The 12427-nt window shown below is 37.7% G+C and overlaps 1 long non-coding RNA gene across 3 annotated transcripts; it reads right to left on the reverse strand.

Moving 5' to 3' along the window:
* Window positions 1–465: 465 nt before the first annotated feature.
* LOC147842526 (uncharacterized) lies at window positions 466–11931 on the reverse strand. Of its 3 annotated transcripts, XR_015497453.1 has the most exons (4): window positions 8282–11931; window positions 4690–6543; window positions 3397–4647; window positions 466–2522 (listed from the first exon to the last, which is right to left on the reverse strand). It is a non-coding gene; the product is annotated as an uncharacterized LOC147842526 (long non-coding RNA). The 3 variants fall into 3 exon arrangements; XR_015497452.1 differs by lacking the exon at window positions 8282–11931 and having other exon boundaries at window positions 4690–6659; XR_015497454.1 differs by lacking the exon at window positions 8282–11931 and having other exon boundaries at window positions 2059–2337; window positions 4690–6659.
* Between the last annotated feature and the right edge of the window lie 496 nt (window positions 11932–12427).

The following is a 12427-nucleotide window of genomic DNA, read 5'->3' on the forward strand; positions in this document are numbered from 1 at the left end:
GGATGAAAACATCCCCAACAGCACACAAGGTTAAAGCTGAATTTTCATTCATCATTCTAATATGATAATCATAGAGTGCTTTCTAATGATCATGTTGGATATATTGAATATTTTTGTGAGCAACTTACATTTTTTTAAATAAATAATAAATACAAATAAATCGGTGTTATATGATTCTTCAGAAAATCATTCTAATATTTTTTTTGTTGATTTGTTAAAAAAACTATATATATATATATATATATATATATATATATATATATATATATATATATAAAATATTCTATCTGATAAAACCATTTAAACTTTAGCTGAGCAGTGTATGTATTTGTAGTGTTATATTAATTTTCAGAAAGTGCAGAGAGTTGAAGGAAACATGGCACTTATGAAAGCCTGGTTAAAACCATAAATGTTTGTTCTATAAATAATTTCATAACTATTAAAATGAATAATTAAAATAAAATGAATAATTAAATGCATCTATTTATTTACATTTTCTATGTAAAATATGTTTTTGAGTCGCATATATGATCCACAGCATCACTGTAAAAATAAATCCACACATTAGCAGTTTTCAGTATTTTGTAAATCATGTTTTCCCCGTTTATTTCTGCTTTTGAATTGCATTATGGGATCTTGATCTTTACACCAACAACTTTTAACCTTAAAGTTGAAAAAAGGGACTTTTATGAACATTTGTAATAGTTTAAAGTGATTCATTGTCTGGGTTGCTGTTGTATATTATGCTACAAAAACCTTGCAATAAACTGCAAGTTCATATTCTGCTATTTTACATGATTATTTCTGTCCATATGTAGTTGTAAGAAATAATATAATTTAAAAAAATGTCATTAAAAGTTACTTAGGCTGTACTCACACTATGTACAGTTGCCTTGAACCGGGCCAAAGCACGCTTGTCCTCCCTCCCGTCTCCCCTGACGGCAAGCACATTTGGGCCTGAAGCACGTTTGCGTCATCGATGATGTGCTGTTCAATAAGAAGCGCTTTCGCTCAGCACAGTGGAGATTTCTTTATATCGTTTAAGTCATTTGATATGCAGTGACACGCAGTCAAATATTTCAAATCAAATATAGATCAGCCACTTTTGATGCTAATAAACAGTCATAAAGTCCTCGTGCTGCAGGAATTAGGAGGTCTGCTGAAGGTGCAGCTGTGGTGCAGTGAGGGCTTTGCGTCTTAAATAATCTATGACAGTTTTCCTTCATTGAACAGTGAGAATGATGAATTAATCCATATGAAACCCTTAAAAACCCTTAAAAGTTACGTCTCGCTTTCAGTTTCGGGCTCAGGCTCATTTTGGACTCACACAAAAGCGTACCATCCCAAAGCCCAAGTGAACCGAGCTCTGGCACACCTCTTCCAATTGGGTCAGGGCCGGCCAAGTGAAGAGCACTCGCAGTTCTCAAAGGATCGGGGAAACGGGCCTGGGTTAGCATAGTGTGAGTGCGCCCTTAGTTAAACTGTAGTTGAACTTTCAACATTAAAAGTCCATAGAGCAGAGATCAACATCCCAGAATGCAGTTCATAACTCTAAATAATCACTTGTGAATCATAAAATATGAAATCTGGTAAATAACTTATTTTTTTACTATTAGAATTGCTTCGTAATTGTAATATAATAATCAAATAATCTCCTTTTGTGTTATGAATGAAATACAAAGACGTGCAGATCCACACACACGAGGGCCGGATTAACCAATGGGCATTATATGCACAGGCTCAGGGGCCTGTACGCTTATGGGGCCCCTACGAGGGCGGGAAAATGTCGATTTTGTTGTGTCTATTTAGGCTAAATGCAAATAGCGCACCTCAATGGAATAAGCTAATTGAGTGATTCCCGCCCATCACAGTTTCATTGACAGAGACGACATAACTAAAGAGCGCGACACACAGCAGTGTAAGTGGCCTAGCTCGTAAAGAGCATGGCAACTTGTTTTGATGCAATCATGAACTCGGTTCGGATCCAGCGTCTGATGAACTCATCCCCCCATCAAATTTAGTCTTCTCTTCATCAAGAGGAAGACAAGTAGGAATCAATAATAAGTGTGTGTATTATGAAGGATTCAGATTCATACAACTGGATTGGAGAGGTGTTATATCCTATCATATGCATTATAAGTGTGTGGACGTTAGACATCAAAAATACCCTTAAATATAAATTTTTATTACTGCTTCAGTGAACTTTAACAAGTATATTAAAATCCATTCATTTTCACTAGTTGTATTAGTAATTTTTTTTTTTCAAAGTGCGCTTTAAATGCTTAAAAAATTAGTTCAAGCTCTATAGCAGGGGTGGCCAACCCTGTTCTTGGAGATCTACCTTCCTGCAGATTTCAGTTGCTACCCATATCAAACACACCTGAACCAATTAATTAGCACCTGAACACCACGTGATAATTACAGGCAGGTGTGTTTGATATGAGTTGCAGCTAAAATCTGCAGGAAGGTGGCTCTCCAGGAACAGGGTTGGCCACCCCTGCGCTATAGACTAGAAGTATATACTGTATATCAGGCGTGTCCAAACTACGGCCCGCGGGCCATCCCGCAGTCAGTTTTGTGGCGGCCCGCGAGGCTTTTTATAAATATCAATAGAATCTGGCCCGCTATACAAAAATGAACGTAATTCAATAAATAACCACCGGGTGTCGCTATTACATGCATTCAATTAAGCAGCAGTTCTTGTTATGATCTATCTATCTATCTGTCTATCTGTCTGTCTGTCTGTCTGTCTGTCTACACACAGTTGAAGTCTGAATTATTAGCCCCTCTTTGATTTATTTCTTCTTTTTTAAATATTTCCCAAATGATGTTTAACAGAGCAAGGACATTTTCACAGCATGTCTGATAATATTTTTTCTTCTGGAGAAAGACTTATTTGTTGTATTTCGGCTAGAATAAAAGCGGTTTTAATTTTTTTATGAACCATTTAAGGTCAAAATTATTAGCCCCTTAAGTCTTCAGAACAAACCATTGTAATAAAATAACTTGCCTAATTACCTTAACTTGTAACTTGATTAACCTAGTTCAGCCTTTAAATGTCACTTTAAGCTGTATAGAAGTGTCTTAAAAATATCTAGTCAAATATTATTTAATGTCATCATGGCAAAGATAAAATAAATCAGTTATTAGAAATGAGTTACTAAAACTAATATGTTTAGAAATAAAGGAAAAAAATCTTCTCTCCGTTAAACAGAAATTGGGGAAAAAATAAACGGGGGCTAACAATTCTGACTTCAACTGTATATATATATATATATATATATATATATATATATATATATATATATATGCGTGTCTGTGTGATGTGTGTAAAATTTGGCCCGCGACAACGTTGTTTTTTTTGCATCTGGCCCTCGGCCCAAAAAGATTGGACACCCCTGCTGTATATGATTTACTTTAAAAATGCAGGCAAAACATTATACATTCATTTAATTTTTTAAATATTATGATATTCTTATTTTTAAATTTAACAATGGGGTGCGACCTGGTAGAGGACCTACAAGACATTGTGCCCAGGGGCCTCTGAATTCTTAATCCGGCCTGACACACACACATACACATGCATGATGGGAGTTGTGCAAAGCAGCTCGTACTGCAAATCTATTTACAGGGGGTATGTGTGTAAATGAAGATGACTGGAAAGACATTCACAACAGCAGCTCACATTAAGACGCACACCAGAGAGACTTGCAAAAAACAGTGTTTAAATGGCAAAAAGACACAGTACAAAGTCAATGTGACATGAGACGCTTACAGTGTAGAACTCCAAAACGAACAATCTCTACAGAAGAGGCTCGTGTTGAAATGTTGAACGTACAGAACGACAGAAAGAGGCGATTCAGGCTTGGGCTGCTGTCTGGAAGATTTAAAGCACATCTGTGGGGTTTATATAATCGACGTGCTGCATGTTTAATTCATCCGCTGTCGGTCAGGAGAAGAACTACAGGCATTAATTAATAAGAACATCTGATGCTTGCCTTTTTTTTTGCATTAGCATTGGCTCATGTTTTTCAACTAGTTAGTTTTGACCCCTTAACTGTCACCGTCATGTTTACTTTCCTTTTTTTGCAATTAAATCTGAATCTAACCATGACAATCTGCTTGGAAAGGTCTAAGACTTCTAAATAAATATTTAGCCAATTTTTTTTTTATTATGTAGAAAAAGTAATAGGTTAAAACCAGCCTGACCTCCCGAGGAAATGTAAGTATTTTACGTTTTGTCAGTTTAGTGGCTAATTCGTACGAAATCAAACGAGTTAAGTCGTACAAGAAAGTACGATTTTAAAAAGTAACCCCACCCCTAATTCCAACCGTCATTGGGTGATGATGAGCAAATCATACTAAATTGTACGAATTAGATCGTACAAATTCATACGAATTAGCCGCTAAATCAAAAAGTTACGAATTGCCGTAAGATTGCGTTGCTTATAACACATTTCCTGTCATCCTACAACCTGTGAGACTGTTTGCAGTTACATATTTAAACTGTAATACTGTAGTCTAAACATAAAGCAATCATGACAAACTATATATTCTTTGAAAGCTTAACAATTCTAGTTTCCATTTCTGGTGACTGATTTTTGATGGGTAATACTGAGCAACAGGTATTAATTTGCAACCAGAATACTCATCAGAGTAGTAAAGCAATACTTTGCTACAGCAGTCCACATCAAGTTTAGTTTTTAGAGGGTATATACAAAACAAATACCACCAAACTACCCATACTAGTTTAGAATTTGATCTTTACTTCACAAATGTTGTCGAAAGTATGAAAAATATGCTCAAAACATAGAGGGCGTCCTTGTATGTTTACCAATAGAAACTAGCGATCATATTTGGTACTGCGGTTAAACAAGCTTGTGTTTTGAGATATCAACTTCAAATTTGGAATATAATTTGTTCAGATGTCTCACCTGCTAAAACAGGTTTTGTAAAATACGTATTTTATGTAATATAATCTAATTTTAATAAACTTTAATTTTAATAAACATAAAGGCTCATGACTAGGCCCACACGGAATCTGCGCGCTGAGATTTCCGCAGATTTTTAGCTCATCATTAATTCTGATTATTTACTTGTGTAAATGTGTGTAAATTTATATTTAATCAGTTTTAAAATTAATTTCAGTATTATTGACTAATATGGAAATATTCAAATGATTTATCAGCAATATAGTTTTAAAGTAATATCTTGTCTTTTAGTAGATATATTATATTGCTTTGTTTACTAAATAAAGTGGATCTAATTGGAGTTGCATTGTAAACATTAAGTTAAAAATGTATTGTTTTTTTAATTTCATATATTAAGTTTTTAGTTATGATACTCCCAAAATAATTCCGCATAAATCCGCAGATTTTAAACAAAATACTGCTAAAAATGTCCGCAGGCTCTCGCTGTCTCTATGACTTTTATTTGATTTAACTTTGAGTTTTTTATTACTTCAGCTGCAATTTGACATCTGTCTTCTTCAAAATGAGACCAAGCTTAAATCCATGCGCTAAAGCAATGAAGATCAGCTTTCATTGAAGTTGAATGTCGTTTTTGTTTTCTGTGTTCAAACAAATAGGGGTGACAGTCAAAGGTTTAAAGTGGCATTCAATGCAATACAAATGAATTGCAATTGAGATTTTGCTTCCGTAATATTTTAGCATTTTCTCCCATTATTTTTCATTAAGTCAAAAGGAAAACAAATCTTAATTTCATGCACATCTTTATGCATGTTTTCTTAGATTTCAGACATTTTCCTACCATGTTTGCTCTTAAATTTAAAGCATAATTTTATGTAATATGCATTACTTTCATTTATAAAGTTCATGTATATTTAATAACACAGCGCATCATTTGCAAACTAAAAATGTCAATTTCCTTTGTTAAATCACAGGTTTTGTTGATCTGTAATGCCTCTCCTACAGACCGGATCTGGACTGATAAATCAGAAGTAATTGAGTATTAAGTCTGGATTTCAGGCTTTGTCCACACGAACACGGCTCTTTTCAGAACCAGTTTTTTTTCTATGCAGTTTAGCTGTTTGTCCACATGAAAATAGGTGACTGAAACCGAAACTTTCTGAAAACTCTGACTAAGGAGATTTTCCAAAACTCTGGGTAGAATGTCATGTGGACACTACAACTGAAGTTTTTGCCTCACGACATCAGATTGCGCTGTTTTCTCCTTTCTGATTGGCCAACACTGCCGGGTTCACACCAAACTCAGAAGATTGGAAAGAGGCAAATTTCACATGTTAGCAGCAAAAGCATAGCATATTCGTCGTTCACACCGAGTCTCTGTTCTCACGTTTGCAATAACTTGAATGCAATTTTACTTGTGAAAATACTTTAATTCTCATTTGGTGTGTTAAGTGTCATTATTGCCGCCTGTTGGTTTGGTGTTGGCTTAACATCCAGCACAGTGGGTTTTGCCATTTTGTGTGGAAAGAATTTTTTTTTTTAAACGAAAGGAGTGAAAAATTAGTTCATAAAAATACCTGTGTAGATGTGGATATGGCCTTACTGTGCGTTCACACTAGAGGCGGCGAGAGCGTCAAAATTCATTACATTTGATCTGGTACCGTTGCAGCAAATTAGCAAATCACTTACTTTCCCACATTAAAAAAGTGCTTACTATAATAATAATAATAACAATCATAATATTAATAATAATAATTTCTTACATTTATATAGCGCTTTTCTTGGCTCTCAAAGCGCTTTACACATTGGGGGGGAATCTCCTCATCCACCACCAGTGTGCAGCATCCACCTAGATGATGCTACGGCAGCTATTTTGCACCAGACCGCACACCACACACCAGCTGATTGGTGGAGAGGAGACAGAGTGATGAAGCCAATTATGATAAGGGGATGGTTAGGAAGCCATGATGGACAGAGGCCATTGGGCAAATTTGGCCAGGATTCCAGGGTAAAACCCCTACTCTTTTTCTAAGGAAATACTGGGATTTTTAACAACCACAGAGAGTCAGGACCTTGGTTTAACATCTCATTCGAAAGACAGTGCTCACTGAGCAGTCCCTGTCACTATACTGGGGCATTAGGCCCCACACAGGCCGCAGGTTGGGCGCCCCCTGCTGGCCTCACTAACAACACTTCTGTCAGCAGCCTAGCTTTCCCATGTGGTCTCCATCCAGTTACTGACAGGGCGCAGCCCTGCATAGCTTCAGTGAGCGACCATTTGAGAGTTGCAGAGAGTGTAAATGTTGCGCGCCTTTTATCGAATTCATTTAACTATGGAAGATCAAGTTGTAGTGTGTGCTGTAGCTTTGCTCCCACTTATCCAATACGTCCATATGTCTGAAATATTTTTAAGCAGTAATACGGTTTTGTACTGTCGTCATAGTTGGCATGAGATCCCGCTTTGAAAAAAGTTATATAATCTTATGTAACTCGCCAGTAACTTTTTTTAAACTGTATGTTCGTGTAAGAAAGGGTTTTTCAAAGTCTAAGACAGTGGGCCTCCCTTTTGACACAACTTATCCATTGACGCCCCCCTCCTCCCAAACACGCACACACACACACAATCGCACACACACACAAAAAATTCTGGAGTTTTTCCTGCTACCTCATCATGCTTGGTTTCAAGGTGTCGCCGAAGTTTAGCGGGTCTCATGCTGTCATTAGCCAAAATTATCTTGACAAACCACACATAAAGGTCGTGGTTCATCAGCTGGTCCTGTCCACGTAAATCCTAAACTCAAATACTGATCATCATATAGTCGTCTTTTGGGTTTAAGCCCTGAACTTGAAGGCTTTGTATCGGGGGTCTCAGAAACCGATCCATTGTATTAGCAGGCATATACCTGTATTGGCGGGCTTGCCAAACAGAAGCGAATTCACAGCTATGGCCTTCTGGGTAAAAAAGGTTTTCTTATTTTTGACGTATTATTTTTTTTTTTAGCTTTGTTTAATTATAAAAAATAATAATAAATACATATAATAATTAAACTTAATAATTATATATTTTTTATTATATAATACTTTTTCCCGCGCCTCCCCTGACATGCTCTGGCGCCCCCCAGGGGAGGCGCGCCTCACACTTTGAAAACCCCTGGTGTAAGAAAACGTCGTAAATAACTTGAAATCTGACGACCGCAATAATCAGACCCTTGAGAACAGCTGTGGTCGGAACCATGGTGCTCCTTGCTGCTTTTTGCAGCTGTTTTTGCCTCTCCCATTTAACATTAATGACTTCCAGCTATTTTGACGCTCTCGCCACTTTCAGTGTGAACGCACAGTTGGGCTACGTCTACACTAATCTGGATAAAATTGAAAATGGAGTTTTCTTCTGAAAATGCTCCATGTCCACACTATTGTTTTCAATTCTTTCAGTCATTCACACTAATGCCTCATTCAAATGTCAGCGTCAACGCTTCCCATTCACACCCATTTGAATGGGTGATGTCAAACGTTGCCAAACTGAAATGTAGATTCGTCAGGCCACTTCAGTGGCGTTGAGGGCTGCAGAAGTTGGCAAGTTCTCAACTTTTCAAGTGCCAGCGGAAGCATCAGCCAATCAGATCGCTTCATGCAAATACCCCAGCTCAGACATTAGTTGATTGCAGACTAATATCATTAGCCCTAACTTCAGACACAACCTCCGTCAAGTGGTGGCGTTGACGCCCAGCGTGAATCGGCAGTAAAACGACTGAAAATGCTTTCAATCATATTCTGCGCATGCGCACAGACGTAAGACGCTTTTACCTGCATCACAAGCGCCTGTCGTTTATTTACTTTCCATCTCTTTAAAACGTCATGGCAAAATGTTGCAACTTTCATCTGCTTCCGCCTCTGAACAACAGCACCCAGTTAATGTTCTTTGACCTTTAAAGATATGGAGCATCTACAAATTGACGTTGATTTTTAATAAAGCTGTCAAAATGGACAGCATCCAAACATCTGCTTTACAATGTCGTCCACCTGAATTGATCACATGACTAAAATGCATGATCTTTTTCAAAAGCCGCAGTTTTCAGTCTACACTGCACAGGCCCGGATTGGGTAATCGGGAGGACCGGGAGAATTCCCGGTGGGCCGGTCCGTTTTTTGGCCACGAGGGCCGGTGTCCCTACCTGCTTGCACTCTCAGCAGTCGCACTTTTTCATTTATTTATGTATTTGACCATAGCCTCACTCTTTTTATTCATTATTTTGCCGCAGCTCCGCTCTTTTTATTTATTTTCTCGCAGCCCCGTGAGCAAAATGCAGCCTGCAGGGTAATGATGTAAATATCATCATTCGACCCCAAACAGCGGCACCTTAGTGGATATAAGAATTCGAATAATTAATATTAATGAATAACACACCTGCTCAATGAAAATCAGATGATTCACTATATTCACCTAAATTATTATCATTTTATTTTTTTCATTTTTATTGTTGAGACATATAATACTTTGAGGGCTGTTGAGCATTTAAAGTTCTAATGCAGCTGTTTTCTTGAAAAAGACGTGGAAGTGTCATAAGAAACTGAAATGGAAATGACCTTATTTTAATATAGTCAGTCGTGAACTGAGGTGGGCCGGTCTGGCTTGAAACTCCAGGGCTGAAAAGGAGTCCCACTCCAGCCCTGACACTGCAACACGAAAACGGCATTTTCAAATTGATCCACTTTGGAAAGCGTTTTCCATCTAAAAACCTTCCCTGTGTGGACAGAAGGCCGAAATGGAGAGAAAATGATGCGTATTAGTGTGGACATGGCCTAAATGTAACTTGATGGTTTACATTCAGCTGTGTAACAGAAGCAGACCTGATCGATCCTCCAGAAACATTCACGAATCCCACACACGACACACAAACGCTTACATGGAAATTGTTCTTAAATAAAAAGAAAGAAAACAAAGTGTTGATTCTTCGTTCAAAAGTTCTACATTTACAAATATATCGATTCCTTTTGATTTCAAACCTATTTGTGTCTTTGCGTATAAAAAAAATCACTCTTTGGGTTTCTCCAAACCAAAACTCACCTCTGCAAGAAAGAAGACAACGGCTGCATAGCTTTTGCTCACAATCTGCCCTACTTTCACACACGCGCACACACACACTCACACCTAACGCACACACTCAGTCACAGCTCACGCGTGCTCTCTTCATTCTCATAGGCTGGAGGAAGTACACTCTAAAAATGACCCAGGCTGCGTTCAGAATCGCGCACTAGCAAACTACAGTGCAGTTCTTTTTCTATGAAAAAAGACTGCCTACAGTGCGGTATACATATTCAGTTTGCTACAGTGAATACTGCATCACACAATGCACCTGATTTTGTCTTTCCAGTGTCCATTTACAGTAAGACTAATGTTTATCCCTATATAGGGCACTCCTTGAAATACTTCTCACAGCAGGAAGGTCACTGGTTTGAGTCCTGGCTGGGTCTGTTGGCATTTCTGTGTGGAGTTTGCATGTTCTCCCCGTGTTGGTGTGGGTTTCCCCCACAGTCCAAACACATGCGCTTATAGGTGAATTGAATGAGCTAAATTGTCCGTAGTGTATGAGTGTGTGTGAATGAGTGTGTATAGATGTTTTCCGGTACTGGGTTGCAGCTGGAAGGGCATCCGCTCTGTAAAACCTATGCTGGATAAATTGGCGGTTAATTGAATAAAAGGACTAGGCTGAAGGAGAATGAATGAATGAATTTACAATGTGGTTTCAACAACACAATCGATAGAAGTCGTTTTAAAAGGTATTGCAGCCTGGATTTTAGACTACATAAAAATTAGATCAAAATATTAACTAATTAAATCAAATCAAACCAGCGACCTTCTTGCTGTGAGGTGACAGTGAGCCACTGTGTGGCCATTGTAGATTTATCCTACTAATTTTCAATAAACATTTAATTAAAAACAAACGTGAGAATTTTTTGTGAAAACAATCTAGCAAACTACTATTTTCTTAAATGTTCGATTTTTCTATACAGTATTCCAGTTTATTTTCTCACCGTTACAGCAGTTTGCTACATTATAGTCACTAGGCATTTGCTGTTTCTCAATTCCAAGAATGCAGAGAATGGATTTGCGTTCTTGTGGAGACCGGTCTTGCCAGGTGTCCTCGGAAGAACGAACTCAGGAGACCGCGAGGGCAGAGAACGCGTCCTTTGAGAAATGAGATGCTGCGTTCTTCCTGATGGTCACGTGACCTTTACGCTTTTTAAATAATTTAAACATTACAGCACTCATACAACGATTTATTGTTTTTCCCCTCTTCAAAATATATACTTTGCATAAAAGCATTATAAATATACCCTGCACAATATAAATAAAACAGATTTTAATACGAATTTCAGCAAACAAACACCCTTAATGTGTTTATTCCTTTATTAAGATGTTCATGGTAATGTTTACTTTCACCGTTTCATTTAGGGAAACTCCTGAGGTAAATAAATCATATCTCTGAACTTTAATAATAAATCTAAATAAAATGCCGCGCTTCCCATCTCCAGTCGCAATGACTTCTGGGACTTCCAGAGCGAGTTCGGTGCTCAAGTCTGCATCGTTGCGTCCTCGATATCAAGAACACATCCGGGAAGTTTCATGCGTACTCCGTACTTGCGGTCTTGAGTATTGGAACTGAACTTAGGCAGCTAATGATGAGGTTACACGAGGACGCAAGACCGCTAAACAACGCATATTGAGAAACAGCCAGTGTCTGAGATGTCAAATGAGCGTTTTGTGTTTGTAGTGTGCTAGTGTTAAGATTGTGAACACAGCCGCAGTTGGAGTGCATCACTGAGGACTGATCATCATTTATCACATTGGTGAGTGTTTTCTTATGTGTCTTTAGTTTCTCTCATTTCTCCTGTGTGTGTGTTTCTGTAAACGTTTTTTTTTCAATGCAGTATTTGCAGAAGCTTCAGCTCTTTGGTTCATTCACATCTGACAGCAACTTCAGCATCAGTCGTGTTCTCCAGAAATGTGCTGAAAACAAGCAGGTATGATTGATAAAGCAGCCACTCTTTATGAGTCCTGTTGCGTTAGAGTTTGGATACGTGGCGTGCTGTTGTTTATGATCGTGTAAGCAGCTGCTGAAAGTTAATTGTGTGTACAATATTCATTTAATTGGTTGAAAGTAAATTGTGTTCATTTCTGTATGAAATATCTGTGAATGAACCCAAGAGCAGAACGCCTGTAGCTGTTTATGACTCTGAATATCGCAATGTGTTCAAGCATCATCTATAATCAGGCCCAAAGGAAACCTGTGTCCTTGCTGCTGCACTTCACCATTGGTTTGCTGTGTTATTATGCAGTTCTGCAGGGGTAATCAGGTAGATTTGGGAAGGTAGTGTTGGGAAAATTACATAAAGTCATTATTAATTATTAATTACATCGTTAAAATTGTATTTAAATAAATGTTCTTATTACGTTGACTGAAAGTACTCAATAAGTAATTTAATTACTTGATTTTAAA

The sequence above is a fragment of the Danio rerio genome, chromosome 8 (genome assembly GCF_052040795.2).
Source record: "Danio rerio strain M-AB ecotype USA chromosome 8, GRCz13ab, whole genome shotgun sequence".
In the NCBI taxonomy this organism is placed as follows: Eukaryota; Metazoa; Chordata; class Actinopteri; order Cypriniformes; family Danionidae; genus Danio; species Danio rerio.